General features: G+C 44.5%; 1 protein-coding gene across 7 annotated transcripts in view; it reads left to right on the forward strand.

Annotated features, from left to right (window-relative positions):
• CSNK1G1 (casein kinase 1 gamma 1) overlaps positions 1-27,288 on the forward strand; it is a 312,438-nt gene that overhangs the window by 49,380 nt on the left and 235,770 nt on the right. The gene's annotated exons all lie outside the window — the stretch shown is intronic.

Consider the following 27,288-nt stretch of genomic DNA (forward strand, 5'->3'; position numbering starts at 1 on the left):
GATCAAGAACCAACACGTACGCATAATGACAGACAATATTGCATGTATGTTCTACGTGAACAGGCAGGGGGAAGCTCGATCCCAGTCTCTGTGCCACAGAGGCTATGAAACTCTGGAACTGGTGCATTGCGAACAACATCCGGGTATCAGCGGCCTATCTTCCCGGAGTGATGAATACCACAGCGGACGAACTAAGCAGACGTTTCCCGTGGGATCACGAATGGGAATTAAACGAGCACACCATTCACAACATATTCGCATTTGGTGCTACCCAGCAATAGACCTCTTTGCAACTGCAAAAAACAAGAAATGTACCAATTTTTGCTCCAGAGCAGGGCTAGGCAAACATTCCCTGGGAGACGCATTCATGATCCCATGGCACCAAAACTTACTGTATGCGTTTCCCCGATACCGGTTCTGAACAGGGTCCTGATAAAAATACGAACAGATGGAGCCAAGGTGATCCTAATTGCCCCATCATGGCCCAGACAGCCCTGGTTCCTGTTTCTCACCAAAATGTCGATTCGACCACCAATCCCCTTGCCTCTCATTCCGAACCTCCTATCACAAAAACACGCCCGTTTTCTCCACCCCAACTTATCCATGCCTCCACCTCAAAGCATGGTTCCTACATGGTTCTCCCAAAACGAACTAGATTGTTCTGAACAAGTTCAAAGAGTGCTCCTACATAGCAGAACACAATCTACTCGCACCACCTATCTATGTAAGTGGAAACGATTCACACACTGGTGTTCAACTAAACAACTTAGTCCCATGTCAGCATCTCTTCCGCTCATACTTGACTACCTATTGGACCTTAAGCAATCCGGCCTTTCTTCCAGTTCCATCAGGGTCCATTTAGCTGCTATTACAACTTTTCATGACAAAATTGATGATACTTCTGTATTTGCTCATCCTATCACCAAGCGCTTCCTCAAGGGACTCAAACCCTATACCCAGACATAAAACAACCCACCACCCCGTGGGACCTTCATCTAGTTCTCTCTTGCCTAACCCAACAACCATTTGAACCCCTAGCCACGTGTTCCCTTTTACACCTTCGATGAAAACAGCATTTTTAGTGGCGATTACCTCCGCCAGGCGGGCAGGAGAAATAGCAGCTCTTATGGCAGACCCACCATATACGATATTTTTCAAAGACAAGGTTACCCTCAGGTTACACCCCCAATTTTCTTCCTAAGGTACACTCCTCATTCCACATTAATGAGCAGATTCAGTTACCAACCTTTTTCCCGAAGCCACATGCGAACTCGTTCGAAGCTCAATGCATACACTAGATGTACGCAGGGCCTTGTCTTTCTATTTGGATAGAACCAAACCTTTTAGAAATTCTTCCAGACTTTTTGTTCCATCGCGGAGCGTTCCAGAGGTACACCTATTCTACCCAGAGACTTTTGAACTGGATTTTCTCAGTGCATCGGTTCTGCTATCAGATGAAGAAAGTTACACCTCCAGACGGCATCAGAACACACACCACTAGATCTGTTGCTGCCTCTGTAGCATTCTTACGCAAAGTTCCCCTGGCTGATATCTGTAAAGCAGCTACCTGGTCCTCTGAGCACACATTTGTTTAACACTATGCCCTTACTCAAAGGCCCTCTATCTGATATATGTTTTGGCAGGGCTGTACTATCAACGGCGTTCCTATCAGATCCGAAGTCCCCTACCTCCTTAAGATACATGGCTTTTAAGTCACCTAGAGTGGAGCACCCACAGGGACATCTCTCTCTCTCGAAGAGGTTACTCACCCTGTGCAGTAACTGACGTTCTTCGAGATGAGTGTCCCTGTGGGTGCTCCACTACCCACCCTCCTCCCCTCTACTTCGGAGTTGGGGTAGCCTCCGTTGTAGAGAAGGAACTGAGGAGATTGGCCACGCGTGCGCACTATTATCCTAGACTCACTGCCGGGGGGGGGGGCAGCCTCTGCGCATGCGTGGCCAGTACGAGTACTGCTACGAAAAATCTCCGAGTGAAGGCGCAGGGACGCACCAACACCTAGAGTGGAGCACCCACAGGGACACTCATCTCGAAGAATGTCAGTTACTGCACAGGGTGAGTAACCTCCTCTTCCTGTAAGGAAGATTCCCTCCTTCTGTTGTCACACAAGTACATACAACAGGATCATTGTGGACATTGCTCCACCCATCAAGACTCAGGTTAATAATTTCACCCTCTAGACCTTTTGCACACTGCTCAATTTCTCTTTCATACACTTTATCCAGCAATTTGCCTGCGACATCTGCTCTGTTGGGTGGACTATATCCTGGTCTTAATGACTGAACCATGTTAATGAAGTGTGGATTCTCAATCATACGGAAAGGAGAGTTTGTTGCATAAACAAACGGGGCATTTTTTTCATCAATGACCTCTTTTTGTAATCTGCTGGTTCTTATCACAAACTTATCTATGGTTGTTTCTGGATGATGGAGTTTTTTTTCTTTTTGCTACTGGTGATGTACTGTGGCTATGTGACATACATGATGTGACTGAAACACTATTATTGGCAGATAACTCTGAAACTATAGAAAATGATGGTGATCTTGAAGGTGGATAGTCTTCAGAATCCTGTATGTTGAGGATGGATTCTCTTAAACAAAATAAGTCAATGCAGTTATTTAATTATTATCATACTGCAAATTTAGTGTTACTCATTGCATTTACTGACACTCAGTACACCTCTACCCCGATATAACACTAATTCGGATATAATGCGGTAAAGCAGCACTTCAGGGGGGCAGGGCTGCGCGCTCCGGCGGATCAAAGCAAGTTCGATATAATGCGGTTTCACCTATTACGCGGTAAGACTTTTTGGCTCCCGAGGACAGCATTATATCGGGGTAGAGATGTACTATTTTAAAGGTGAAATTGTAAAAGGAAGATATGCCTATTTCAGCTATTTATTTTTTATCATAACTGCATCTAAAATGATAGTACCATAGAGCAGGGGTCTCAAACTCAAATGACCAGGAGGGGCCACATAGGGACTAGTTCATTGGCCCGAGGGCCGCATCACTGACACCCCCCCCCCTCGCTGCCCCTGGCCCTGCCCCCATTCCAACCCCTTCCCCGAAGTCACCACCCCAACTCCGTCCCCTCCCTGCCCCCAGAGGGTGCAGGAGGGGTGTGGTGGGGGCTCAGGGCAGGAGTGCAGGTGGTGTGCAGGGTGCAACAGAGGGCTCAGCACAGGGAGTTGGGGTGTGGGGTTCAGGAGAGGTGAGGGGTGCGGCAGGGGGTTGGGGTGCAGGGTGCGGCAGGGGGCTCGCGGCTGGGGTTTGGGATGCGGCCCGGGCGTCAGGGTGTAGCAGGGGGCTCAGGGCAGGGAGTTGGGGTGAGGGGTGCAGGAGGGAGTGTGGGGTGTGGCATAGGGTTGGGGTTCAGGCAGGGGGCTCAGGGCAGGGAGTTGAGGGGTGGGGTGCAGGAGGGCTTCGGGCTCTGGCCCAGAGCTGCTTACCTAAAGCGGCTCCGGGGCGCAGTAGCGCCTGCCTGCTCTGGCTCCGGCTCCGGCCCCGCTCCGCGAAGCAGCTGGAACCATGTCGCTGCGGCCCCTCGGGGAAGGGAAACGCAGGGCTCCGCGCGCTGCTTGCCGCTCTTCTAGATACCTCCCCCGAAGCTCCCATTGGCTGCGGTTCCCCGTTCCCGGCCAGTGGGAGCTGCGGGGGGCGGGGGGAGGGCGGGAAGCAGTGCCTGGAAACCAGGGCAACGCACGGAGCTCTCTGCTCTCTCCCCCTCCCCCCCAGCCGCAGGGACGTGATGCCAGCCACTTCAGGGAGTGGCACGGGGCTCAATGGGGCAATCCCGCAGGTGTAGTTTGCCCACCCCTGGCCTGGAGGTAGGCGCACGGGTTACTTGGCGGGCCGCAATAAATAGCCCCGCGGGCCACATGTTTGAGACCCCTGCCATAGAATAACAACTATATTTTTTGCTCAAACATGAGAATTCAAGAATAGTCCAGAAAGACAAGCAGTCCTTAAGAAAGAAGTATGAAATAAAAAAGTTTACCAGCCTGAAGATCCTGCATGTTCAGACATGTTCCTTTCATCATCTTCAATGCAGCTTCCTCCTGAGAAGGAACACTTCTCATGATGTTTCTCATTCAGGCAACCAGGCCTTGCATTTCTTTGTTGCACTGTTTGCATTTTGCACACATGCCTGTCTTACCCACAGGTAGCAGAACTTCATTAAAATATTCCCAAACTGGGTCTCTTTTATGGCCTGCTGCCATAATAGGTTTTCCATTCTAGTGAGAGAATGGTATGGGAGATCTCAAATCAATGAAGGCTACACTCAGAAAGACCTCAAGACTTCTGGAATATGCTGCTGAAACAGTTTCACTTTTGTTTCTACTGTCTGTCCCTCCCTTCTCACGTTTATCTCCAGACTTCTTCTCCTTGTCCAGATTTATTCCACCCCCAACAATCTGCTATTCATTGAACTTTTTAAAACTGCACTTCTAGAGAGGTAAGGGATTGACTCTGTGTACACAGATTTTCAGAGGGACAGTAGGGTTGAGGTCTGTTATTTCTCACCTCTATACATTATTATAAAAAACATTGTTGCTGTTAACAAGTGTGTTATCTCTGGAGACACAAATTCACAGTTTGAGAATCATGCAAAACGAATCATCTTTGATAGTATCTTTCTAAGTGTAGCCTTCTAGACTGAGCATTGAGTCCCATTGGGTAGATAGAAAGATTAACCTAAATAATCTATACAGAACCCCTGGAACCCCATAAGCTTGGGTCCGTAATTCATGAACTATTGGAACTCATTTACAATACTTTTCTTGGAACTCATTTACAAAACTTTTCTTAAATATTACATTAATATATTATCTCAGGGGTTGGCAACCTTTCAGAAGTGGTGTGCTGAGTCTTCACTTATTCACTTTAACTTAAGGTTTCGCGTGCCGGTAATACATTTTAACGTGTTTTAGAAGGTCTCTCTATAAGTCTATATTATATAACTAAACTATTGTTGTATGTAAAGTAAACAAGGTTTTCGAAATGTTTAAGAAGCTTAATTTAATATTAAATTAAAATGCTGATCTTACGCCACTGGCCCACTTAGCCCGCTGCTGGCCTGGGGTTCCGTTCGGCAGCAGGCTTAGCAGGGCCTGCGGGACCCTGGCTGGCAAGGGGCCGGCAGCCAGGACCCCAGACTGGGGGTGGAGGTAGGAATGTAGGGGTGTGTGTGCAGGAGCTCCTGTTTGGTGCTCAGGGTGGGGATGTGGGGGGGGTGCAAGAGTCCGGGCATGGGGTGTGGGGGGGCTGGGTATGTGTGGGGGGTGCAGGAGTCAGAACGGGGGCTGGAGGTGTGTGTGGGGGTGCAGGGGTCAGGGCAGAGGGCTGGGTGTGTGTGAGGTGTGCAGGGGTCAGGGCAGAGGGCTGGGTGTGTGGATGGGGTGCTGAGGTCTGTGTGTGTGTGTGTGGGGGGGGGGGGGGGGTTAGGGCAAGGACCCCAGACCGCGGGTGCAGGTGGGAATGTGGTGGTGGTGGTGGTGCCGAGCTCCCGTTTGGTGCTCAGGGTGGGGGTGGGGATGTGGGGAGGTGTAAGTGTCAGGGTGTGGGGGGGCTGGATATGTGTGGGGGGTGCGGGAGTCAGAACAGGGGTTGGAGGTGTGTGTGGGGGGGTGCAGGGGTCAGGGCAGAGGGCTGGGTGTGTGGGGGGGTGCAGGGGTCAGGGCTGGGGTGCTTGGCTCGTGGGGGTGCTCACGGCAGGGGGCTAGAGGGGATAGGCCCCGTCCCCACCTCTTCTCCCAGGGCCCCGTCCCCACCTCTTCTCCCAGGGCCCCGTCCCCACCTCTTCTCTGCCTCCTCCCTGGAGCAGCGAGCACGCTGCGGCTTGGCTCTCCCCCTCCCAAGGGAGATCAGCTGATCGGCAGCAGGGACGGGGAGGGGCAGGAAAGCACCATGCTGGGGGAAGAAGTGGGGGAGGGGGAAGCTTGGCTGCTGGCAGGACCAAGCTTCTGCCTCCTGCCCCCGCAGGAGAGAGCGGTGGGCGGGGGGCTGAGTGGGGCCAGGACCCTGGCAGGCAGTAGCATGCCATCAAAAATCGGCTTGTGTGCCGTCTTTGGCACTCGTGCCGCAGGTTGCCGACCCCTGAATTATCTCATACTATAGAATTAGAATTTATAATCTCTATTCCATGATGAGATACATTATAGCTCAAAGATAGTTTTAATTAAGATATATCTGTAGATAGGTTTTTTCCTCAAAAAGCATTTTATCAAAAAATCATTGATTTTTATCCACCCTGCAATTTTTATCACTAAAGGAATACATAAGAACATAACGGCCGTACTGGGTCAGACCAATGGTCCATCTAGCCCAGTATCCTGTCTACCAACAGTGGCCAATGCCAGGTGCCCCAGAGGGAGTGAACCTAATAGGTAACGATCAAGTGATCTCTCTCCTGCCATCCATCTCCACCCTCTGACAAACAGAGGCTAGGGACACCATTCCTTACCCATCGTGGCTAATAGCCATTAATGGACTTAACCTCCATGAATTTATCCAGTTCTCTTTTAAACACTGTTATAGTCCTAAGTATCAAGGGGGTAGCCATGTTAGTCTGAATCTGTAAAAAGCAACAGAGGGTCCTGTGGCACCTTTAAGACTAACAGAAGTATTGGGAGCATAAGCTTTCGTGGGTAAGAACCTCACTTCTTCAGATGCAAGTAATGGAAATTTCCAGAGGCAGGTATAAATCAGTATGGAGATAATGAGGTTAGTTCAATCAGGGAGGGTGAGGTGCTCTGCTAGCAGTAGAGGTGTGAACACCAAGGGAGGAGAAACTGCTTCTGTAGTTGGATAGCCATTCACAGTCTTTGTTTAATCCTGATCTGATGCTGTCAAATTTGCAAATGAATTGGAGCTCAGCAGTTTCTCTTTGGAGTCTGGTCCTGAAGTTTTTTTGCTGTAAGATGGCTACCTTAACATCTGCTATTGTGTGGCCAGGGAGGTTGAAGTGTTCTCCTACAGGTTTTTGTATATTGCCATTCCTGATATCTGACTTGTGTCCATTTATCCTCTTGCGTAGTGACTGTCCAGTTTGGCCAATGTACATAGCAGAGGGGCATTGCTGGCACATGATGGCATATATAACATTGGTGGACGTGCAGGTGAATGAGCCGGTGATGTTACTTTCAAGAATACTTTCAAGATAACACTGAACAGCTCACTGATACATAGATACCCTCCCACCAACAACACAGGAAGAAGAACTCCACATGGACTCCTCCTGAGGGTCGAAATGACAATCTGGACCTATGAATAGAATGCTTCCACCGATGTGCACAGGCAGAAATTGTGGAAAAACATCGCTTCAGGACCAGACTCAAAGAGAAACTGCTGAGCTCCAGTTCATTTGCAAATTTGACACCATCAGATCAGGATTAAACAAAGACTGTGAATGGCTATCCAACTACTGAAGCAGTTTCTCCTCCCTTGGTGTTCACACCTCAACTGCTAGCAGAGCACCTCACCCTCCCTGATTGAACTAACCTCGTTATCTCCATACTGATTTATACCTGCCTCTGGAAATTTCCATTACTTGCATCTGAAGAAGTGAGGTTCTTACCCACGAAAGCTTATGCTCCCAATACTTCTGTTAGTCTTAAAGGTGCCACAGGACCCTCTGTTGCTTGTTATAGTCCTAGCCTTCACAACCTCCTCAAGCAAGGAGTTCCACAAGTTGACTCTGCGCTGTATGAAGAACTTCCTTTTATTTGTTTTAAACCTGCTGCCCATTAATTTCATTTGGTGGCCCCTAGTTCTTGTATTATGGGAATAAGTAAATAACTTTTCCTTATCTACTTTCTCCACATCACTCATGATTTTATATACCTCTATTGTATCCCCTCTTAGTCTCCTCTTTTCCAAGCTGGAAAGTCCTAGCCTCTTTAATCTCTCCTCATATGGAACCCGTTCCAAACCCCTAATCATTTTAGTTGCCCTTCTCTGAACCTAGTGCTAGACTCAGTATATCTTTTTTGAGATGAGGAGACCACATCTGTACGCAGTATTCAAGATGTGGGCGTACCATCGATTTGTATAAAGGCAATAATATATTCTCCGTCTTATTCTCTATCCCCTTTTTAGTGATTCCTAACATCCTGTTTGCTTTTTTGACCGCTTCTGTGCACTGTGTGGACGTCTTCAGAGAACTGTCCACGATGACTCCAAGATCTTTTTTCTGATAAGTTGTAGCTAAATTAACTCCCATCATATTGTGTATATATAGTTGGGGTTATTTTTTCCAATGTGCATTACTTTACATTTATCCACATTACATTTCATTTGCCATTTTGTTGCCTAATCACTTAGTTTTATGAGATCTTTTTGAAGTTCTTCAGTCTGCTTTGGTCTTAACTATCTTGAGCAGTTTAGTATCATCTGAAATCTTTGCCCCCTCACTTTTTACCCTATTCTCCAGATCATTTATGAATAAGTTGAATAGGATTGGTCCTAGGACTGACCCTTGGGGAACACCACTAGTTACCCCTCTCCATTCTGAGAATTTACCATTTATTCCTACCCTTGGTTCCCTGTCTTTTAATCAGTTCTCAATCCATGAAAAGGACCTTCCCTTTTATCCCATGACAACTTAATTTACGTAAGGGCCTTTGGTGAGGGACCTTGTCAAAGGCTTTCTGGAAATCTAAGTACACTGTGTCCACTGGATCCCCCTTGTCCACATGTTTGTTTGACCCCCTTCAAAGAACTTAATAATTAGTAAGACACGATTTCCCTTTACAGAAACCATATTGACTTTTGCCCAACAATTTGTTCTTCTATGTGTCTGACAATTTTATTCTTTACTATTGTTTCAACTAATTTGTCCGGTACTGATGTTAGACTTACTGGTCTGTAATTGCCGGGATCACCTCTAGAGCCTTTTTCAAATATTGGCGTTACTTTAGCTATCTTACAGTTATTGGGTACAGAAGCTGATTTAAAGGACAGGTTACAAACCGTAGTTAATAGTTCCACAACTTCACATCTGAGTTCTTTCAGAACTCTTGGGTGAATGCCTTCTGGTCCCGGGGACTTGTTAATGTTAAGTTTATCAATTAATTCCAAAACCTCCTCTAGTGACACTTCAATATGTGACAGTTCCTCAGATTTGTCACCTACAAAAGCCAGCTCAGGTTTGGGAATCTCCCTAACATCCTCAGCTGTGAAGACTGAAGCAAAGAATCCATTTAGTTTCTCTGCAATGACTTTATCGTCTTTAAGTGCTCCTTTTGTATCTTGATCATCCAGGGGCCCCACTGGTTGTTTAGCAGGCTTCCTGCTTCTGATGTACTTAAACGTTTTATTACCTTTTGAGTTTTTGGCTACCCGTTCTTCAAACTCCTCTTTGGCTTTTCTTATTACATTTTTACACTTAATTTGGCAGCGTTTACGCTCCTTTCTGTTTACCTCACTAGGTTTTAACTTCCACTTTTTAAAAGATGCCTTTATCTCTCACTGCTTCTTCTACATGGTTGTTAAGCCACGTTGGCTCTTTTTCAGTTCTTTTCTGTGTTTCTTAATTTGGGGTATACATTTAAGTTGGGCCTCTATTACGGTGTCTTTAAAAAGCGTCCATGCAGCTTGCAGGGATTTCACTTTAGTCACTGTACCTTTTAATTTCTGTTTAACCCCCCCATTTTTGCATAGTTCCCCTTTTTGAAATTAAATGCCACAATGTTGGGCTGTTGAGATGTTCTTCCCACCACAGGGATGTTAAATGTTATTATGTTATGGTCACTATTTCCAAGCTGTCGTGTTACAGTTACCTCTTGGACCAGCTCCTGCGCTCCACTCAGGACTAAATCTAGAGTTGCCTCTACCCTTGTGGGTTCCCGTACCAGCTGCTCCAAGAAGCAGTCATTTAAAGTATCGAGAAATGTGTCTCTGCATTTCGTCTTGAGGTAACATGTTCCCAGTCAATATGGGGATAATTGAAATCCCCCACTATTATTGAGTTCTTAATTTCCCTTAGCATTTCATCATCACAATCACTGTCCTGGTCAGGTGGTCGATAATAGATCCCTAAGGTTATATTCTTATTAGAACATGAAATTACTATCCATAGAGATTCTATGGAACACGTGGATTCACTTAAGATTCTTACTTCATTTGATTCTACGTTTTCTTTCACATATAGTGCCACTCCCCCCCCCTCCCCCCGCACGATCTGTTCTGTCCTTTCGATATATTTTGTACCCCGGAATGATTGTGTCCCATTGATTGTCCTCAGTCCAACCAGGTTTCCATGATGCCTATTGTATCAAATCTTGCTTAAACCATGTTACAAATATTTTAACTCCTGTTATAATAGACATCAAATCTTTCTGTCCCTTGCTTAATTTCAAGTATTAAAGCCTTTATTTTAAAAAAAAAGAAAAATAAAAACTTACTTTACATCGCTGAAATTTTGTTTATGACAAACTGACCAGAGATTATTTTTCCTGCAGATTACCAGTCTGTTTTTTTTCCTTTTTATTTTGTCCACCCAATCCCACCCACAACAAACTACATTTTTACCTGTTCCTGCTATTATGGCAGCAGGTCCTGTGGGATCCCAGTCCTGCCGCAGGGCTCTGCTCTGAAGTAATAAATCAAAACCTGTAAACAGTAGTATTTCAAGGTGTTGAATAAAGAATACTACAAGGGAAAATTGAAGTTGGAGTTCTATGGTAGTGTAAATCAGGCATGCAATTGTCCCTGTATTGTCACTGGAAGAGGCTGATGGCATCCAAAATACCTTGGTATACTAAGCTGGCACAATGTGTTTTGACAAATTAGAAAACATCCTCTTTACAGTTATCGTTAAGAAAATCAAAGGAAGAATGTCTGGATTTTTCTTCACCTTTGTGATGTTTAGATAGCATCCAAGAACCCCACTCAAAAATTTTCTGGTTGATGTTTGTTACAAATACACCTCTACCCCAATATAACGCTGTCCTTGGGAGCCAAAAAATCTTACCGCGTTATAGGTGAAACGGCGTTATATCGAACTTAATTTGATCTACTGGAGTGCGCAGCCCCGCCCCCTTGGAAAGCTGCTTTAGCACATTATATCCGAATTCGTGTTATATCGGGTTGCGTTATATTGGGGTAGAGGTGTAACTAGGTTCTAACTTCCCTCTTCTTCCTGGAAGGCCTGGTGATATCACTGGAGCTATAGCTCGGCCTTGAACCTTTTTTTTCTTCAAGGAGGGAGTTTAGTTGAGGACAGCATGGCTTCAGCCTCTGGGTGACCTGGTTGGTTATGTCCCAAAACATAAGCAAGGACCTTCAGCTAAAAGAGGGCAGTGGCATGAGCAGAACAGTACAGTTGATCTTTTGTCCTTAGCACACCTTTGAAATTTAATACATGCTATCTAGAACACTAGTTACAATGGAACACCATTTTGTCTGTTTTCATGTATTTCTAAGATAACACAGTAAGCACCTAGAATTGTAATTAACTTGTATGACTTACTCAATTAACCATTTATTTGCTGGTTTAGAATATAAAAACACACAACTTCATGTGACATGTGTAGGACGGGGTGAAAGTAACTTAAGGGACTTACCGGTATGCAGGGCTGGGATCCTGAGCAAGAGGGGATGCACTCAACCAGAAGGGGCAGGGCCTCAGGCAGAAGGGGCATGGCCTTTAAATCCCTGGGCCCTTTAAATTGCTGCTGCTACTCTGGGGCACCGTTGATGATTTAAAGGGCAGCAGCTGGGAAATCCGGGCCCTTTAAATCACTGCCAGAGCCCCATGGTAGCGGTAGCTGCAGCGACGGCTGGGAGCCCTGGGGTTCTGGCAGTGATTTAGGGCTAGGGGCTCCGGCTACTGCTGGAAGCCCAGGGCCCTTTTAAATTGCCAGCCTGGGGAAGCTGCCCCCTGCCGGTATGGTTGGCTGTGTACCAGCTCTTGCGGTACGCTGCACCAGACCATACAGGTGTACTTTCACCTCTGGTCTAGGATCATAAGGGAAAAACTGGTGAATTGCACTCGCTTACTCAGTCTGCTGTGACATAACTCATTGCTGTTGGTTGTTCAAGACACACAGATTGTTGTAGTTTGTTTCCACTAGCAACAGCCATCAGACATTTAGCTGAACAAGACTTAATTCTTTTAAATTGACCTACAAGAAATGTATGAAGGCGAATGTGGGGGTGGAATATAGTGGTATGTCAGCATGGTTTCCATTAATATGCGAAGAAGTCTGTGGCAAACCTTGTTCTGAGCCTCATGATCAAATCAGCCAAGGACTTTTTTGTCAACATTAGACCTCCTCCCCTGTTCTTCCTTTTTTCCACTTCCCCAAGAAATTATCTTGAGTTGGGGGCCGGGGAGATCAAGGCTTACTGTGCGGATTGAATTTACTTGGACTTGTATCTAAGTGAATTCTCAAATATTATTAAACTGCAGGATCAGACCCTGGTGAAATGTCTTGAATGCAGTTCTTTCTTTATTAGTATCCTGGTGTCACTTTTGCCAATGCAGCCATTGGGATGTGTCCTTAGTTGTCAGTTAGGCAGGTGCCCACCTATGCAGACCCAGGACTTTCATGTTCAGTTCTCGTTTGTTCTTCTGCAGGCAGGTGCTCTTAATTGTTTTCTGCCTCTCACAGAAACAGCAGCTGGCACCCCAGTTTCCCCCTCCATCAGTCTTGGGTTATTCTGTGGAGCAGAGATTTCAAACTTTTTGCTGAGACCCCCTTCAGAGATTCATGTCCCATATATTCCCTCCTCTTAAGAAGAAACAGGGCAGGGCCAGGGTGCCTGATTCCCGTTGGGGTGGGGTACTGACCATGTGGTAGTTGATGCCTTCTGCCCCCTGCAGGGGTTGAACAGTCTCAGCTGCTGGGATCTGGCTCTCTGCCTATTGTGCTGCCCCTGCCCCCATGTAGGGGCAGCAAACAGGGCTGTGCTGAGGGGCCAGGGTCAGCAGGGTACTGGAAGGATGCAACCCCAGAGTACTGGCCCCTTTCCTGCATGCGGCCCTGTCTGCTTCCCCTGCATAGGCTGCAGATGGGGCTTTGGTCCTATGGCCACACTGAAGGGCAGGGTCAAGAGGGGGCTGTGTGCAGCAGGGATGTCGGTACTCGGTGTGTAGCCTTCAGTTCCACTCTCACAAAGTTCTCACCCCCTTCTCAGCAGAGGAGGGTATGTGCCAGTTAGTGGTTGCTGCAGCTGGGGCAGAGCGGGGGCAAGACAGGCAAGGAGTCTGGTCCTGGCAGCCAAGACCACCCACACAACTCCGTCCATTTCCCTTCTCTGACAGAGCTCCTCTTGACCTTGGCCCTTCAGTGCAGCTTTGTCAGGTCCTCATGCACCAGATAACTTCATCTTGCTCCCTCCACTTGTCCCAAGGGGTCATGCCCTACACTTTAAGAACTCTGCTCTAGAGTAAGGAGAAAAGGATGGAAAAAGAAAAGGGAGAAAATATCAAGAAGGATATTGATAAATTGGAGCGGGTTCAGAGAAGAGCCGCAAGAATGCTTAAAGGACTGGAAAATATGCCTGATAGTAATAAACAGATTAAGCTCTTTGAGTCTTGCTTAACAAAGAGAAGGTGACCTGATCACAGTTTGAGTACGTATATGGGAAACAGAAATTTAACAATGAACTCTTCAGAATAGCAGACAAAGGTCTAAGAAGTTCCAATGGTTGGAAGTGGAGGATAGACCTATCCAGACTGGAAATAAGGTGCACATTTTTCACAGTGATGATGAAGTCCTTTTCCCTTTTCATTTTCTTTAAGGGAGACCAGTAAAGGAGAAAAGCTTCTAGATATGTTCTTTCCAGTTTGCATACTCCTTGGCTGGTTTCCCATGCCACATCAAGCTCTGATCTCCATCATATACCTTCTAGACCAAGAAAAAGATCTGTGGACATGCACTATAGACTTACCACCTAGTTTTCTATCCCAACTGTCTTTTAAGCAGGCCTAGTCAGTAGAACTTGGATCAGATCCAGGTGGAATGGGCTTGGAGTAATTATTTGTAGTAGACCTAGGGATGCTTGTTCTGGGGAAACAGATTTGGCCTGGGGTCACTCTTTTGCTTTATCTCAAGCCTGTGCCCATTATTTCAGTCTGGCTCCCATTCCTGGCTGACAAGTTGCTAGTCAGACCTAGGACTTGTATTTAATAGCCTGGTGTTGAGGTGTAATTGTCTAACCTGTCTCGTGATGTGGCTGCACCACTTCAGATTCCTAGGATGCCTTATGGTGTGGTACCTAGGTAAAATGATTAATGTCTGATCTTTCTGCTTTGGAAATTCATCTGGGAAACAGCCAGTGGGAGGAACAAGAGGAGGAGGACTGGCTGCAAAAATCCTGCTGACACCTGCCTAAAAGCTGAGAAGACTCTGCCCTAGTTTTGCCAGGTCATGGGAAATAGCTAATGGGTTTGTTAGATCTTTCACTTTTTAGAAAGTGTGTAAGTTTCTAATTTAGAAACGTTCACTGTCCTGTTGAATCTTTTACCTTTCTGCTGTGCTCCAAGTCTTACACTTTAACTGAAAAAGCAGTGGAAAAGTTAAATTTTAAACATACCTTCAGTCATCTGAAACTACTACAAAACCCCCAAAGTAGTATACAAGGAGTTTCAGGCGAGTCACACCTGAACTTGCTGTGTGTAGCAATACTGTCGGTTAATGGATCTGTGGTAAAGTTTTACCTTGTTGAAGCATAGACTCATTCTAAAATGTTAACTTCACACTTGAATTTATGAACTGCTTTTCTACAAAAAACAAATTCAGAAAAAAATGTGTTAAAACCTATACCACATACCATATGGGCTTGAGTCCATGCTTGATGGCTGTCACAACAGGGATCAGCTATAAGCTGCTTTCATACACCAACTTTAGCCTTAGAAGCTTATCTATATGTTTTACACTACAAATAATTGATTTTTGTAAATATCTAAAATATGCTCTAACATATTAAGTGTTTTGTCACAGATTACACATAATGAACTGGGGATTCAGTAGTCCAAGGGAAGAGGAATTGTGTGTGTGTGTGTGTGTGAGAGAGAGAGAGAGAGAGAGAGAGAGAGAGAACTCTTACATTTTATGGAAATGTATAAGCAGGGCTGGAGGAAGGAAAGATCCAGGCACAGTGAGTGTTACCTGTTTAACTCGTATGAAGTCTTAAGAATACAGGACAATGCCTAAAATCACCCTTACATTCAGCTCTTATTCAGTTGGTCAGTGATCAACAGCTGCTACCATCTGTAGTTTAAGCATGGATAAGGTCCATGAATTTACTTGTTTTCAAGACCTGTTTGGTGGATTTAGCTGGCTCTGTTAGTTTGTCTGGTAGGAGATTCTGTTCATAAGACCCATTACTGGGGTTCTAGTACCTTGCTCTGAAGCATGAGACCTCAGACTAGGTGGACCATTGGTTATGTTTGGTATGCTAGCTCCTGTATTTATGCCTTGTTGCACCTGCATGTGTTCACTCTGTATGTAATCAGCTAAAGTTCTGACAGTGGCTAGCCAATTTACTTCCTGGCCTGCTGCTGAAGCAAAGCAAAGGACGCTTAGAAAACCCTAGACAATGACTATCTACTTGCCACTTTTTCCTGTGATGGCTGTCTGAGGCAGGTAATTTATCAAAAAGTATAGTTTACAACATTATGGCTGAGAAGGCACTAGCACCGTGGTTACAAGTCTAATGACCAAACTTGAGTTCCTTTGAATAAAAATGGGGCTAAATCAATTCTTCTAGGATATGGCCAAGAATAAGAGCTCTTACCAGCAATGGGATCCCTATCCTATAATAAATTCAGGAAACTTTTCCTTCACTCTTTCAGGGGATACCTTATCTTCAAGTGCAGAGTTGCACAAGGAATATCCATTCAGCTGGTTCTTTTGAGACTTTCTACAGAAAAGTAAAGTTGAACTCTTGGACAAATTTGTTTTCTGCTGAGTATGTGAAGTTCTAAAACATCTTTAAAAAGAAAAAAAAAAAAAACCTTTGTCAAGGTGAGTAGAACTGGTAGACAGGAAGGCAGGTATCTCATCACAGAATATACCACTTCCAGTTAAAGCGAGTTCCAGATTTGTCTGACTCATGGGCAGAAAAGCTGAGCATCTTGTGAAGAAATATGTAGGGAATTGCTATTCATTTATCATGCACTGCAAAGTAGGTGTCATTTTTATCAGCAGATGTCATTGTCTTTGGCTGTAGAGTTCTGCAAACAGCTGTTCTGTCTTGCAACTCTCACCTTTAATTTGTCTTCTATAATAATTAATTCCCAATAATAATTTTAGACTTTGTGTAGGAGAATAGGACAACTTTTGTTCCTTATCTGTATATTCAGCATTGCCAGCTCCCAAGTGTTCAAAAACCAAGTCTGGCTCCAAAAATCAGGACACTTTACATTTCGTTCTATTTATTTGCCCTCTGGTTTTGAAGCATTGAATTCACATTTTCAAGCTTTTCTTGGCAACTGTGACTAGAAACCTTGTTTAATAAAAGCTGACATTCATGAGTGTATAAGCTGGGGTTTAAGCACCAAATATGATCGGACTTGTGATAAAATTGCAAGAGTTAATACACCTCTAGCCCGATATAATGTGACCCGATATAACATGAATTCAGATATAACGTGGTAAAGCAGCGCTCCCGTGGGGCGGGGCTGCGCACTCAGGCAAATCAAAGCAAGTTTGATATGACGCGGTTTCACCTATAACGCGGTAAGATGTTTTGGCTCCCGAGCACAGCGTTATATTGGGGTAGAGGTTTACTAATTCATAGATTCTTTTTTAAGGTCAAAAAGGACCAGTCAATCATCTAGTGTAGTGGTGGGCAACCTGCGGCCCATCAGGGTAATATGATTGCTGGCTGTGAGACATTTTGCTGACGTTGACTGTCTGCAAGCACAGCCCCCCACAGCTCCCAGTGGCCACAGTTTGCCTTCCCAGCCAGTGGGAGGTGTGGGAAGCAGCGGGCCACAGGAATGTGCTGGCCACAGCTTCCCACAGCTCCCATTGACCGGGAACAGAGAATCGTGGCAACTCTGAGCTGCGGGGGGGCCATGCCTGCAGACAGTCAATGTCAGCAAAACGTCTCACGGCCATCAATAATATTACCCTGATGGGCCACAGGTTGCCCACCACTGATCTAATGTAACCTCCATTAGAAGTTCTTCCTTTGAGACCCAATAACTTTTGTTTGACTAAAGCATATCTTCCAGAAAGCATCCACTCTTGGACTTGAAGACTCCAAGAGATGGAGAATCCCCCACTTCTGTTGGCAGTTTGTGCCAATGGTTAATCACCCTCACTATTAAATTCAAATTATAAAGAAATTGTTGTCTGGCTATTTTACAGACATTGGTTCTTGTTCTTCCTTTCTCCACTATGCTAAAGCCCTTTAGTACCTGGAATTTTCTTGCTATGAAGATACTGTAATCAAGTCACCTCTCAATCTTTTTGATACACTTAAAGAGCTCAATATATTTAGTTTCTCTCACTGCAAGGCATCTTTCCAAGCCTGAGTCATTTGTCTCTTGTGTACCCTCTTCTGCTCTTTTACCATCCTTTTCAAATGCAGTTCCGGTATCCACAGAATTCCAGTACTGGTCTCATCAGTCCCATGTATATGGATAAAATCACCCTTCTACTCCTTCCCTGTTTATATATCCAAGGATCTCATTAGCCCTTTTTACCATAGGGTAGTCCTGGGTTTTTTACCACTCTGACCTCTAAATCCTTTCAAGTTACTGCTTTTCAGGATACAGTCTCCCATTATGCTAGTATGGCCTGCGTTCTTTGTTTCTAGATGTATGACCTTACCAAGCACTCTCAGATCACTCTGTATGACTACCCTGTCCTCATTGCTTAATAATTTAATATTAGTACATTTATAGATTATAGGACTGGAAGGGACCTCGAGAGGTCATCGAGTCCAGTCCCCTGCCCACATGGCAGGACCAAATACTGTCTAGACCATCCCTGATAGACATTTATCTAACCTACTCTTAAATATCTCCAGAGACGGAGATTCCACAACCTTCCTAGGCAATTTGTTCCAGTGTTTAACCACCCTGACAGATAGGAACTTTTTCCTAATGTCCAACCTAGACCTCCCTTGCTGCAGTTTAAACCCATTGTTTCTGGTTCTATCCTTAGAGGCTAAGGTGAACAAGTTCTCTCCCTCCTCCTTATGACACCCTTTTAGATACCTGAAAACTGCTATCATGTCCCCTCTCAGTCTTCTCTTCTCCAAACTAAACAAACCCAGTTCTTTCAGCCTTCCTTCATAGGTCATGTTCTCAAGACCTTTAATCATTCTTGTTGCTCTTCTTTGGACCCTTTCCAATTTCTCCACATCTTTTTTAAAATGCGGTGCCCAGAACTGGACACAATACTCCAGCTGAGGCCTAACCAGAGCAGAGTAGAGCGGAAGAATGACTTCTCGTGTCTTGCTCACAACACACCTGTTAATGCATCCCAGAATCATGTTTGCTTTTTTTGCAACAGCATCACACTGTTGACTCATATTTAGCTTGTGGTCCACTATAACCCCTAGATCCCTTTCTGCCGTACTCCTTCCTAGACAGTCTTTTCCCATTCTGTATGTGTGAAATTGATTTTTCCTTCCTAAGTGGAGCACTTTGCATTTGTCTTTGTTAAACTTCATCCTGTTTAACTCAGACCATTTCTCCAATTTGTCCAGGTCATTTTGAATTATGACCCTGTCCTCCAAAGTAGTTGCAATCCCTCCCAGTTTGGTATCATCCGCAAACTTAATAAGCGTACTTTCTATGCCAATATCTAAGTCGTTGATGAAGATATTGAACAGCGCCGGTCTCAAAACAGACCCCTGCGGAACCCCACTCGTTACGCCTTTCCAGCAGGATTGGGAACCATTAATAACAACTCTCTGAGTACGGTTATCCAGCCAGTTGTGCACCCACCTTATAGTAGCCCCATCTAATTTGTATTTGCCTAATTTATCGATAAGAATATCATGTGAGACCGTATCAAATGCTTTACTAAAGTCTAGGTATACCACATCCACCGCTTCACCCTTATCCACAAGGCTCGTTATTCTATCAAAGAAAGCTATCAGATTGGTTTGACATGATTTGTTCTTCACAAATCCATGCTGGCTGTTCCCTATCACCTTACCACCTTCCAAGTGTTTGCAGATGATTTCCTTAATTACTTGCTCCATTATCTTCCCTGGCACAGAAGTTAAACTAACTGGTCTGTAGTTACCTGGGTTGTTTTTATTTCCCTTTTTATAGATGGGCACTATATTTGCCCTTTTCCAGTCTTCTGGAATCTCTCCCGTCTCCCATGACTTTCCAAAGATAATAGCTAGAGGCTCAGATACCTCCTCTATTAGCTCCTTGAGTATTCTAGGATGCATTTCATCAGGCCCGGGTGACTTGCAGGCATCTAACTTTTCTAAGTGATTTTTAACTTGTTCTTTTTTTATTTTATCCGCTAAACCTACCCCCTTCCCATTAGCATTCACTATGTTAGGCATTCCTTCAGACTTCTCGGTGAAGACCGAAACAAAGAAGTCATTAAGCATCTCTGCCATTTCCAAGTTTCCTGTTACTGTTTCTCCCTCTTCACTAAGGTGAGGGTGTATGTACACCAGTCCTAAGTACCTTTTCCCACATGCCCTCTTAAAAGTCGAGCTAGCAGGGTAACATCTCCCCGAAGCCCTCTCTAGGGAAGTTTTAACCCATTTTCTCAAGTAATCTTTCTACATGAAGTGCCTCTGTTTAATTCTCATACAGTTATGTCCCCTAATCCCCCTCTGAGTCTACTTTCATGCTGCCTCAGTCGTCCTTTGTATACTGTCAACTATCTCTCAATTAAAATCTCTGCTTAAAGTCCACTTCTTTTTGACACACCACCATAGAGAAACTTATAAGTTTAAACTGTTATTACTATAAACATCTATTGCTTTGCATATATTTACACCTTCTGCTTACAGTGGGGAAAACTGCACTCTACAGCATTACTTCTCACCATGATATTTTTTTTAACTCTGATAGAAGTTAACTCATAAGCTCCTTGGAGTAAGGACTATCTGTTTGCCTGTAAAGCTCTTTGTATAACTTTATAAACCCTGTTCATACAAGCTTGTCATGTTTCTAGTTCTTATGCTTCATGCCTCTCCTTTTCTTTCTACTAGTTATTATTATTGTTTGCACTGTCATAATGTGCATTTTAAATAGGCGTGTCTCAAGTTTATAGCACAAACTGACTGTGGACTGTGTGAAGCCCATAGCTGTGGGGAAATTACCCAGATAACTAGGAAAAAATTAATCTTGTCCCCCTAAAATATCGTGCACTTTCCTAAGTGGAAATGTCATGTGAGAAATCACTTCAGCTTGTTCTCCTGTATCTACATACAGAAATGTGGTTTCTTTTGTTTCTCAAATGGAGCTATTCAGCTCTAAGTTAATTCATATTGTCTATTTAGATCAATGGTCTCAAGCCCTTAGTTTGGAAATTAACAATCCAGGTGGACAAGCACAACTGGAAGCCTGACCCTAAATTACTGGAATTCGGTGCAAAAGATGGTTTTTCATGTAATCATGCACAAAAAATTGGGGAGATAGGGATTTCTGATTCATGACAGACAGCAAAGATCAGAAACAGTTTCTTACAGCAGCACAGTGCAAGAAAGATTTGGTCCTGGAATTTGAGGAAGCAGGGGTACTTTAATGTTCTGTAACTCAAGCAGAGAGATTCCTCTTTAGGAAGGCAATATGTAGCTTTATTGGTAACATAGTAGGGAGGGAGGAGCTTATTAGCTAGAACTGCCTTTCCGACTGGTGGCATAAATCATTTTAGCAGGACTTTGACACTGATAGCAAGTGTGGAAGACTGCTCTTATTAAGAAAACAGTGCATGCTGGGAAATACCTCTTAAAGATGTAGCAGTATTTTAGACTCTAAAAGTTGCCATATGGCTCTTCCTACTTTAGAGTAATCTGTTTTGTTCAAGTTGAATTTGTAGGGTAGGACTCAAGGAGTTGCGGGGCATCTGCCCAGGGTGGAAATTGAAACTCTTCTCTTTCTTAAGAGCTAAACTTATAGCTTATACTGGTTATCCGAGAAAAATAAGCTATAACAGCAAAACCACCCTTATGCTGGTATAATGCATCTACACTGCCGCTTTTGCTGATATAATGTTGCACCTCCCTCCAACTGAGAATACTACATGGCAAAAGTATCTAATGTAGATCCATCTATAGTAATTTCTCTGTTTGTAGGGGGGAGTGTACTGAAACAAGACCTCGTATAGTCAACTTCACTTTTCTGCAATCAAATAGGAAAATCTTTGCTTTAAGCAGAATTGATTCTCACTTATATAGATTCAAACGTGTGCTCGCATCAGTTTGTTTAAAGAGCGTGCTGATCTGAGTCTGCTAGTCAGACATTCAGCTTTTCTCATATGTGGCCACCAGCAGATTTTTTTTTTTTTTTTGTAGCAGCCTCCAAAACATGGGCGGAGGTTAGGATGGGGGAGCAGCAGCCCCTCCCTGCAGTGCCCAGCTATTGCCCCTGAATAGCTGTTACCAAAGACAGCAAGATGCACTTCCTTGGTGTTTGTGCTGGCACTGCAGGGATCAGTGCCCGGCACTGCAGGGATCAGTGCCCTGCACTGCGCGGCCTCCTCGGAAGCTCTGGGCAGCACCTCTGGAGATGCATGGGGCCAGTGTGTACAGCGCTGGAGGTGGCTCTTCTCAGTGGAGGTGGTTGCGGCATTTGGTCGCTGGGGCACTTCCCTGTGCAGTTCTCCCTCTCGCGCCCAGGCAGGGTACGGGGAGCGTGGGGGTTCCGCAGGTGGCCAGTGAGTTCCTGACGTACCTTCCACAGGGTGGGCTGCCAGGGGAGGCATGGACAGAGACAGAGATTTGTCAGAGAGGCCATCAAAAATTTGTTGGGAGAAGTTTAATGAATGTTTTGATGTTAAATTAAACTTCCTCCACAGTCCATTTAATTCTCAATAGAAAAGCCATTAACCCTTTCCTCACCCCCCCCCCCAAAAGCTTTCCCCCCATCATTCTTGACTCCGATTTGCTTAAATCAAACTCTTTGTATGTTGGTATCTGTTCCATTGTGGTCAAAAGTTTAGTTTCTTTGGCTTCACGTATCAGATTTGTAGCAAAATAGGACTTCAAATAATTTGTACCAAGATCTTACGAAGAATGTTAACAATAAAAACTGCAGCCTGTTATTCAACAAAGCTTAAATGAATTATGTAAAAGGTTCTCTTGGTAAAGTTCAAGATAATGCCATTTATAACTTCTAAACTTTATCTGCTTCCCTAGACTGTAGAACTCTAGGATTTAATCCAATGAGAGAAAAACATTAAGGAGCTTCTATATCTGGAAGAATTAACTGTGAATCAAACAGCCTGCTTCAACATTTAAAACACTGAAATTCTTTCTTCTGGTTTTATAGTCTATATATTGTAATTATCTCCTGATCCTGTCATGTTTAGCCATAAAGATGAGTTTTAAGAGAGCTTGTTTTATGCCCTGAATATCAAGTAAGCATAGGTATGTAACTTACATAAAAGAAATGTCGCAAGTTTGCTGTGTCACCTCTAAACCAATTACTCCATATGAGCAGCTATTATGACCTTTACCTGGTATGTTTACTCTTTAACACTTTATTTATAGCATGTACAAACTTCACCCTTTGATTACCTTTTTGAAGATCAAGATCTTTGTATTTATGGTAGCTTCCTAGTATTGTTTCCATCTTTATGCATGAAAAGTTGCTTTAAAGGAAACAGAGGGATCATTACACAGCTAAATGTACTCTGCACTATAAATACAACTGAACCAGGGTTTTCCTCTGAGACAGCTTCAATTTGTAGTGTAGATGGGACAAGTGCCTTTCCTAACTTGGGCCTTGGCTACACTCGCGGAAGCGCAAGCTGCAAGTACTCCACTTTTCCGAGGGGAATAGCTTGCAGCGGTGCGAGCGAGCATGCAGCGCTGCAGGCGCGGATTACACTGGCGCTTTACAGCGCTGCACTCGCTGCGCTCAGTGGGAGTGTTTTTTCACACCCCTGAGCGCAGCAAGTGCAGCACTGTGAATTGCCAGTGTAGCCAAGGCCTTAGTCAAGCCCTAAGACAGGTATAGTCAATTACTTTTTGTCAAGGTCCAAATTTCTTGGTCAAGGTCCAGACTCCAGAGAAATATTTTTCACATCGCAGTAACAATAATGATGATAAGAAGACAGGTCTACACTGCAAAATTAAGTTGATCTAAGTTAAGTTGCTGTTCAGCTAGTGCAGTAATTACAGTAACTCCTCACTTAGTCATTCCGGTTAACGTTGTTTCATTGCTGATCAATTAGAGAACATGTTCATTTAAAGTTGCACAATGCTCCCTTTATAACGTTTGTCAGCCACCTGCTTTGTCCACTGTTTGCAGAAAGAGCAGCCCATTGGAGCTAGCTGGTGGGGACTTGGAACCTGGAAGGACCAGCAGCCCTCCATCAGCTCCCTGCTCCCATAAGTTCCCTGTGAGGCAGCCACCCAGCAGGCTATCAGTTGCCAGCAATTCAGCTGTCCCTCCCCCCACTGCCATGTGCTGCTCCTGCCCTGTGCCTTGGAGCTGCTCCCTGGAGCCTCTGCTTGATGTGCTGGGGGGGGGAGAGGGTGTCAAATATCAGGGTATTCCCCTTCCCCCTGCTCCTCCCCTCTGCTTACACCATCCTCATAGAGCAGGGGAGAGGGAGGAGGGACACAACAAGGCTCAGGACCAGGATGGAGGGAGCTTGCTGGCAGCAGCTGCTGTCTCAACTTGCTGATCTACTTAAAAAGGCAATGCACTTAGAGTGGCGTCAGAGTACTTAAAGGGCCAATGCAAATCTCTTACACACAGGGTGTGTCTGTCTGCCAGGCTGTCACTCCTCCCTCCATTTCTGCTGCCTTGTAGAGTGTGAGGCTATATTAACAACAATGTGTTAACCCTTGAAATATCCCACCCTCTGGCTCCACCACCTCAACCAAGCTTCACAATCATTGCTTTGTACAGTATTAAATTGTTTTAAAACGTATACTGTGTGTGTGTGTGTGTGTGTGTGTGTGTGTGTAAAATATATATATATATTTTTATATATAAATAAAAATCTTTTTTTCTGGTGAAAAAAATTTCCCTGGAACCTAACCCCCTATTTACATTAATTCTTATGGGAAAATTGGATTCGCTTAACGTTGTTTTGCTTAAAGGTGCATTTTTCAGGAACATAACTACAACATTAAGCGAGGAGTTACTGTACTGTGGAGAGCACAGACCACTGGCTGCATGGAGGTGGGAGATCACTCTGCAGCCTCCCCTCTCCCCCCCTCCTGGACATGGATTTGATGATGAGGCTGCACCCGACTCTGACGCAGTGCAATGGCCGGGCCTGCCTCAGAAACACTCTGAGGCCCTGCCCCTCTGCACCAGGCACGCCAGGTATAGGAAAGCATGCTCAGCATTGCAGGATCCTAGTGGGGAGGCATCCAGGTGTGGGGCGAGGGGGTTCCTGGTAGGGCAATCTGGGTGCGGGCGGCTCAGTGGGGGTTCCAGGTGCGGGTAGGATATGGATGCACAGGGGCTCATTGTGGAGTTCTGGATGCAGGGGCAATGGGACTCTGCAGGGGGTCTAGGTGAAGGTGGTTGTCTGGATGTGGGGTTTTTTATGGGGGATCCAGATGCAGCTGGTTGCGGCTTGGTGGGGGGTGGAGTGTGGCTCGGGGGCGGGGGGGTGAGGCTCAGAATGGGGGTCTGGATATGGGGGATCCAGATGCGCAGAGGTTGGGCGGACGGGGGAGCAGAAAGCAGATGGGGGCAGAGCTTCCTGCAGATGGGGGAGGTTTCTGGGGGCGAGTCTGACTTGGCATCTGAAATGATGCGCCTGCACTGCTGGGCAGGGGTGAGAGACTGCTCTTGTGGCTTCCCTTTACTTCCCCCTCAGTTATTTTTCTTTGGGTAGGCAAAGAAATCTGCGGGGGATGTGAATTCTGTGGCCTTGGAGTGGCGCAGAATTCCCCCAAGAGTAATGTTTGTTTGAGGCTGGGGAATTATTGTGAACTTGAAGCAATGCTCTTTATTTTCCAGCGCTCTGTATTGGTCCCATGTCTACTATCTCTTTCTTATGCTTTTGGGCATCTGTCAAATAAACGTCTAACTGCAAATACTCATGGCCTTGTTCAATACCATTTTGATAATGTTGGCAGGGCCCCCACAAGTCAGGTACCGAAGAAACTGGGTACAGAGACTGAGCCCATGGTGCATTCATCCAGGGGGAATGAAAACTTCCTGTATTCAGGACAAAAACTTGGGGTGTGGTAAATAATGAAGAGGATGGGTCACTGACTCGCAGTGATCTAGCTTGTTTGGTAAGCTTGGTGCAAGCAAACAATACGTATTTTAATACTGCTAAATATAAATGTATACAGGTAGGAACAAATAATATAGGCCACTCTATCCACAGTGACCCCCAAATCTTTCAGAGTCGCTGATTCCCAGGATAATCAGCTGAACATGAGCACCCAATGTGATGCTGTGGCCCAAAGAGCTAATGCGATCCCAGGGTACATAAACAAGGGAATCTAGAGTAGGAGTTAGACCAGTGGTTTTCAACCTTTTTTTCATTTGTGGACCCCTAAACATTTCAAAGGGAGGTGCGGACCTCTTTGGAAATCTTAGACATAGTTTGTGGACCATGGGTTAAAAACCACTGAGAGAGAGGTTATTTTACCTCTGTATTTGGCATTGGTGCCACTGTTGTTTGAATACTGTGTGCGGTTCTGGTGCCCACAATTCAAGAAGAATGTTGATAAATTTGAGAGGGTTTGGAGAAGAGCCATGAGAATGATTAAAGGATTAGAAAACATGCCTTCTAGTGATAGACTCAAAATGCTCCATCTATATAGTTTAACAAAGAGAAGCTCAAGGAGTGACTTGGTTACAGTCTGTAAGTACCTACATGGGGAACAAATTTTTGATTAGTTTTTTTAATCTAGTAGAGAAAGGTATAACACTATCCAATGGCTAGAAGTTAAAAGCTAGACAAATTCAGACTGGAAATAGTGTACATTTTTGATAGTGAAGGTAGTAATCATTAATACAATTTACCAAGTGTCGTGGTGGATTATCTGTCACTGACCATTTAAATCAAGATTGGATGTTTTTCTAAAAAATTTGTGCTAGGAATTATTTTGAGGAAGTTCTCTGTCCTGTGTTATACAGGAGGTACTATGGCCTGTGTTGTGCAGAGTACAATGGTTTCTTTTGGTCTTGGAATCTATGAAACCTATTATGAAATCCTGGCCCAATCCATTGAAGTCAATGGAAGCTTTGCCATTGAGTTAAGGGGTGGGGGACAAGATTTCACCTCAGGTTTAAGAGGAGTACTCCAATCTAGATACCAATCTGCTTTCTTTGAATGCCAAGCTGCCCTGTAATGTTGTTGCTACCATGATCTACAGTTGTAGATTGCTTTCTTTCTAACTTTTTTAAATTTAAAAAAAAGTATATAGAAAAAGACAACTATATACATAAGTGTCTCAAAATGTATTTGCTACTTAATCTTAGCTATACTTGAAACTTTAAATTATATATAATATGAATGCTTAAAATATAAATCAATGGTTTGTATTACACTTTATAAACAGTTTGTTTATAAAAATCCAACTAGTTAAAGAAAAATTAAAATAAACAATGGAAGCAAAATTCAGAGGATGGGGAGGGAACAACTAGGTAGAGAGGAGGTGGAGGTGAGGCTCATGAATTTAATAGGATTATTCCGATACTTCCAGGAAAGCACTCCATAACTCTGAGAATTTTTCATGGGTATTCGTTATGGCACACAATTCTCTCCATGGTGACCAGGCTTATGATGTCTGTGTGCCAGTCTTCGATTGTTGGTCACTTTTTGGATTTCCATTTTTGTAGTGCTGATCTTTTAGCAATTATTAGTGCTCCATTCAGCCAAAGTTTTTCAAATTTGGTCAGCTTCCAGTTAACAACCACTAGGTTTAAAATTACATGTTTTGCTTGTAACAGTTTTATTTGGTAGGGAAAAAATTAATTCTGCTATTTAAGTTCTGCCCAAAACATGTGGGTATAGGATCATTCCCAGAGCATATGTGTTAAGTTAGAATCAGAGCACCAACATTTGTCTGATTTAGCTGTGCCTGTTTTGAACAGTCAGAGAGATGTCCAATGCATCCTTCATATGATTTTCTGTTGAATTAATCTTAAATAGAGGGCCAAGGAACAGTTCAAAGC

This window comes from Chrysemys picta, chromosome 10 (assembly GCF_011386835.1).
Source record: "Chrysemys picta bellii isolate R12L10 chromosome 10, ASM1138683v2, whole genome shotgun sequence".
NCBI classification, from domain to species: domain Eukaryota; kingdom Metazoa; phylum Chordata; order Testudines; family Emydidae; genus Chrysemys; species Chrysemys picta.